We start from the raw sequence: 5,647 nt of genomic DNA, 5'->3' as shown, positions 1-5,647 counted from the left end.
GACAAGAGAACGATTAATTGATGAGTAGAAAGAAGGAAATGGAAAGCTTCAGAATGGCGAGAGAGAGAGAGAGAGAGAGAGAGAGAGAGAGAGAGAGAGAGAGAGAGTTGCCATTGACCCACGTGGATAAAATAATCTGCTAACGGGGGTGACCTAGGCTTGCAACCAATAAAACATAGAGCAAGCTCAAGTTTAAAAACTAGGAGGAGGAGGAATAGAGACATTGTTTCGCAGCTCCATCATCAATAGAGCAATATGCGAATAAAGGGGGAAAGAGAACCTTAGAGGCAGAGTTTTGAGTCGATACGGGGTTCTACCAATGGTGAGACCAAAGTTTGAGGTTTGATGTAATCCCACCAAGAAATTTTGAGGTTTATCTCTAAGTTTTAAATTTGAAGGTGAGAAAACCAACAACATCTACAACACAGAGAGAAATTTAGTTTAAAAACCTTGAGCCCTTATCTATATCAATCTATACTATCTATTAGGCAGGCAAGGATTCCGAAAGACCAGAGGTGCAAGGGGAGGCCAACAAGCCATCACACAAAAATTGTGGGGAGTGGTTGCAAGACGACCACAGATACAGATGAAAGTCGAACAGTCGAGACTCGAGGCCTTGGAGAGAGAGAGAGAGAGAGAGAGAGAGAGAGAGAGAGAGAGAGAGATTGATTCCGTTAAACACTAGCTTGGCAGCAATCCTTCATATGCCGTATTAGATGGGAGTCCAGTCGCCACTAGCTACCAAACGCTCAAGATGAGGGATTGAACATTGGATAAGGGGACAACGAGCTTTGGGTTGTTTTCAGTGGATGCGAATCGAGGGTGTCTTATCCACACTTGGGTTGTTTTCAACAGATGAAAATTGAGGGTGTTTCTCCAGATGCAATGTTGTCTCATTGAGTGCATTGATTGCAGGATATGTCCAACAAGGTCAGGGAGGGAGATTGTTTGTTGCTTTGTGGGTGCCTTGGTTGTCATGTATGCCAAATGTGATGCACTTCATAAGGCACACAAAGTGTTTGAGGAGCTTCCTCTCCGGATGTCATCTCTTGCAATGCACCTATTGGGGGGATTATATGCATAACTTGGGGAGGTCCATGGAATGGAGGCAAGCATGGGGTTTCCCCTATTCCTCGGAGATGCAACCACTTTTGCTTGCATACCGACAACATGGCCGATGGTAAGAGCGAGCGAGACCCGCCGGTAGGCGGGTCGCGCGAGCTAGTAGGATAAGAAAAAAGCAAGATCATCGAGAGAGGAATTGATCCGTGAATGATGTTCGCCACAATCAGGCGCAAAGATGCCCCGTGAGTGCGAAGCTGCGTCCTTTTGAGGTATGTTCCCTGCACCTTCTTTATGCTCACAGTGCGTTCACTATTGGGCAAAGGCATGTTGAAAGGAGGTGATGGGCCATGTTGTAGATGTGTGAGTGCAAAAGTGAGTGAGGGAAGAGGTGTTTGCTGTTATCCTCAGTATGGAGCTACCTAACCAGAACCATGTCCATCTTGTCACTTGAGGGAAGAGGCAAGCTGCCTCCATCAGGTCAGTTAGGTGTTATTAAGCGACCTTATGGGTAGTTTAGTAGCTGAGGTCTTTCCAGTTTAATTTCCTTGGAATTGCATTCCGTCAAGGCATTCTACAGACATGCCGCCTCTGAGGTTTAAGACTAGGAAGAAGCTCAAATTGTGGCCCCTTCTGTCATGCCAGTTGGTCAACATAGCTTTTATTTGGCCTCAGTTTTGACAAGTAGTGCATGCTGGAAAAGCTAGGATGACTTGCTTGGCTTTGGTTATCCTCAATGGATTTGTCTTTGTATGGTCTTTCAGTATCATGCTACAAACATCAGCCCTTTCTCTTCTGCATACGGCTGCATTATCGACAACAACACCATCCTGTCCTTTGAATTTTACGCTGCTTGATATGCTAGTCTCCATCCACAAAGAGGTCAAAGACTCAAAAAACAACACCTACAGATGTACCTGCTATGTACAAGCTTTACACTTTGTGATGGTGGAGTATTTAGCTCAAACCGGACACTTTTGGGTGCCCATCGCAGCTGCAAATACCTGCTGGGATGCGTTTGACAACAAGCTCAGTGCACTTGGTCACCGTATAGATGCTCGTTCTGAGTGCAATTTCACGACCGCCTCTCTAGCACAAGCATCAGATAACTGCAAAAACATCACCACAGTGCAAACGCTGGAAAAAGTTGTGCCGACGAATGTTATGTCTGACATTTCTGCTAGATGTGTGAATGCTTCTCTAGAATGGCTAAGTAGCTGTTCAGGCTGCACAAAAGCAATAGTAGAAGCTTCTTATAACTACTTGACTGCTGGGAACACAAATGATACCATCAACAGCTGCCAAGACCTTCTACAAATCTATGGGGCATCTTCGATGGCGACTACAGAATTGAGGACGGGTGTTGCAAGCTGCCTTTGGAACCTTGTGCTGCACAAACATCATAAGGTCACCCATACTAAGTTCATTTTTGGCTCAGCGGGAGCAATAGTGACACTTGTGTTATGTTTAGGTTTGGCACTTTCATTTTACGTTCGACATCGGATGCGTAAAGTTGCCGCCAGCAAACTAGATCTCAGTACTCGTAAAGAGAAGTTGGCAAAGTCCAATAGCAATCTCCAATGGTACACATTAAATGAAATCAAGGCAGCCACGAACAATTTTGCGTCCAGCAATTTGTTAGGGTGTGGTGGTTTTGGAAGTGTGTACAAGGGTGTGCTTGCCGACGGGAAACAGGTGGCAATGAAGAAGTTTAAGAATTGCACTCTTGCGGGAGATGATGACTTTTTTCATGAAGTGGAGGTGATAAGTAGTGTGAAACATCGCAACCTAGTGTCAGTGCTAGGTTGCTGTGTCGACAGATTAGATCCAAGCGGACATCAGCGGATCATAGTGTATGACTACATGCCAAATGGATGCCTTTACAGCCATCTCTTCACCAAGAACACCTTGCTTGATTGGCCCACAAGGCAGAATATAGCCATTGGGATAGTGAAAGGTTTGGTGTATCTTCACCAGGAGGTGCAGCCGATGATCATCCACAGAGACATCAAGAGCAGCAACATCTTACTGGATGCTCAGTGGAATGCACGGGTTGCGGATTTTGGGCTTGCCAGGTTTACACCAGAGGGCGCCACCCATGTCACTACTCGAGTGGCAGGGACTCATGGCTATGTCGCACCTGAGTATGTGCTCTATGGAAAACTTAATGAAAAGAGTGATGTCTATAGCCTTGGGGTGCTTCTACTAGAACTTTTTACAAGGCAAAAGATGATCACTCTGTCTGACAGCTTGAGGGACCCGATTCTCATTGCTGACTGGGCGTGGCCTCATATCAAGGAGGGTAGAATATTGGATGTGTTAGATCCTCATATGGACAATCTAGGGCCGCTTGAGGTTGTGGAGAGGTATGTTCACATAGCATTACTGTGTTCACATCCCCAGGTAGCCTTTAGGCCGACTATAGATCAAGTTTTACGACTCATGGAAACCGACCAGCCTTTGCCCGTTATGCCTGATCGTCCACCTCCCTATACAATAACCTTGAGCGATTTCAACAAGAGTGCATGTACTTCTACGTGTCTGTCTGGCAGCAGTAGTTACCAATTGTTTTGTCACTCTGATAAGGCAAGGTGAGAATTGTATTGCTTTGCAGGCCCTTATCTGTATGCCTGACATGGTTATAGTAGATGCATGATTGTAGCTATAAATGCACTCTGTGGCTTTTGCAGCACTTAGATTGCCTTGATTGACATGCATGTGTTGAGGTTGTATCAAAAGAAAGACTCTCCTTGTACACAAGGGTTTTTTGCAAGGAACTTTTTGTGTTTTCATTAATGGAGTCTTGACTCTTACCATAGCCCCGAGCGAGATTTCGCGAGCGAACTAAGAATGGGCATCTACCCATGTTGTTCTATGTATTCTCTTGATGTTGTGCTTATTAATCTTTGTAGAGACGGTTATAAATAAGAGCCAGCAAGATTTTTTCAAGGTTGAGTATGCAAAATGAATGACATCTTGAACATGATCCTCTATGTAAAGGTCCCATTGAGGCACAACAAAGGAAGACATGTGTGATTCATCAAAGAGAAAATTCAAAAGGATGAGGTTACTAACCCATAAAATGGTCCTACCATCATGAATGTGCAAAGTTTCATCAAAGCGTGCTTGAGTCATCAGCTCGAAAATGGGGATATAAGCCAAATGGTTGCACACCCATTATTAGACGAAAGAAAATCTCTTTCTAGCAACGACTATGCGAGGAGTTACTACGATAATGAAGCAAAATAGAGTAAGATTGTGGCATAGCGAGGGCATAGCATGTCTATGGAAGAGGTAGCTACAACTTATCAAGCTCTAGATCCCCCTCTTCAACAAGACTAGACTCATTAACTGTCTACTTCTCTTTGTGAGAAGTTAGTGCATCTTACCAAGAATATTTTCACTTCAATACAGTTCAAAATACAATTTATCACTACAATATCCATCAACATCGCTTCCCGTAGCTCTGTTTGAAGGCATGAACATGGCCTTTTGACATGTCTATCCACTAGGGGCAAGCATTTATCTCCAAAGGAGTGAGAGAATGCATGGAAGTAGAGTACATATATGTGTCCACTATGGTTATCTATGTCCAATATTGTCTCGTGAGGAAGGGAATAGTTTGCAACAAATTCTTGGACACCGAGAATAAGCATTGCTCTACTACTATTTTGTGTTATTCTAAAGCATGGAGCTACTCGATTCATTGATGCTTGCCATTTTGCTATGAGTTAACCCACGCGATGATGCATGGGGCTATAGATAACTAACAACCCCTTCTTTTGTACATGTCGAGTACTTACAACTTAGGCACTATGTCTGTCACTATGAATGCGGGAACTATATGGCAAGCAGGCATATTTGAGGCCTCTAGGTTTGTATTGTCAAAAGAACCTTAACTTAGGAACTTGGACTCATTTGTGATCTACATCTAAAACTTGGGCTTTCTTATGTTGTGTATTTTATGTGTAACATTGTGATAATGCAATATTGTGTAAAACTCTAAAATAATGAATACGTTGATAGAGCAATGCTGAATTAAAATGGGGCTAGGAGCTCTCGCTAGCCCCTTGCGCAAACATGAGTGGCCACAGATAGCTCCTTGCCTCATATTTATTAAAAAAAGTTACACACTCGCATGATTTGTGGCACGCATGATTCATGCCCGCAAGCTTCAACGTTTCTACAGAGTTGCTCGCATAAGGTCCACTTTACATAAATGCCTCTCTGCCAATAAGTTGGCAACTAGTTGCAAACTTAAAATGTTTCCATGGTTGGTTGCGGGTCCTATTGCCGGTTGCTAGGTGTGAACTAGCTAGCTACCCTTCCCACTCCACCTCTTGGGGGTGAAGTGGAAGCTGGGCAACCACAGAAACGATAAAAATGGTCTAGCCTGCACGCTCTCTTTTTGGTTAAAAACAGCCTTTTGAAACAATCTAAATAAATGCTCATGTGCTCTCTTTTTGGTTAAAAATAGCCTTTTAAACAATCTTAATACTCAAATGCTCATGTTCTCGTTGTTTTTTCACACCAAGTGAACTTAAATTGCCTCTATTTTCATTTCCAATCTATAACCTTGTGAACT

General features: G+C 43.5%; 1 pseudogene across 2 annotated transcripts; it reads left to right on the top strand.

Moving 5' to 3' along the window:
• The first annotated feature begins 1,134 nt into the window (after nt 1-1,134).
• Nucleotides 1,135-3,858, top strand: LOC147438316 (putative LRR receptor-like serine/threonine-protein kinase RKF3 pseudogene; annotated as a pseudogene). 2 transcript variants are annotated; one of them, XR_015184972.1, is made up of 2 exons: nt 1,135-1,334; nt 1,827-3,858. The product of XR_015184972.1 is annotated as a putative LRR receptor-like serine/threonine-protein kinase RKF3 pseudogene, transcript variant X2 (transcript). The 2 variants fall into 2 exon arrangements; XR_015184970.1 differs by lacking the exon at nt 1,135-1,334 and having other exon boundaries at nt 1,380-3,858.
• Nucleotides 3,859-5,647: the final 1,789 nt, after the last annotated feature.

This window comes from Adiantum capillus-veneris, chromosome 17 (assembly GCF_014529385.1).
Source record: "Adiantum capillus-veneris isolate H3 chromosome 17, ASM1452938v2, whole genome shotgun sequence".
NCBI classification, from domain to species: domain Eukaryota; kingdom Viridiplantae; phylum Streptophyta; class Polypodiopsida; order Polypodiales; family Pteridaceae; genus Adiantum; species Adiantum capillus-veneris.
Note: the sequence above shows the minus strand (reverse complement) of the source record. Positions and strands in the feature narration are given on the sequence as shown.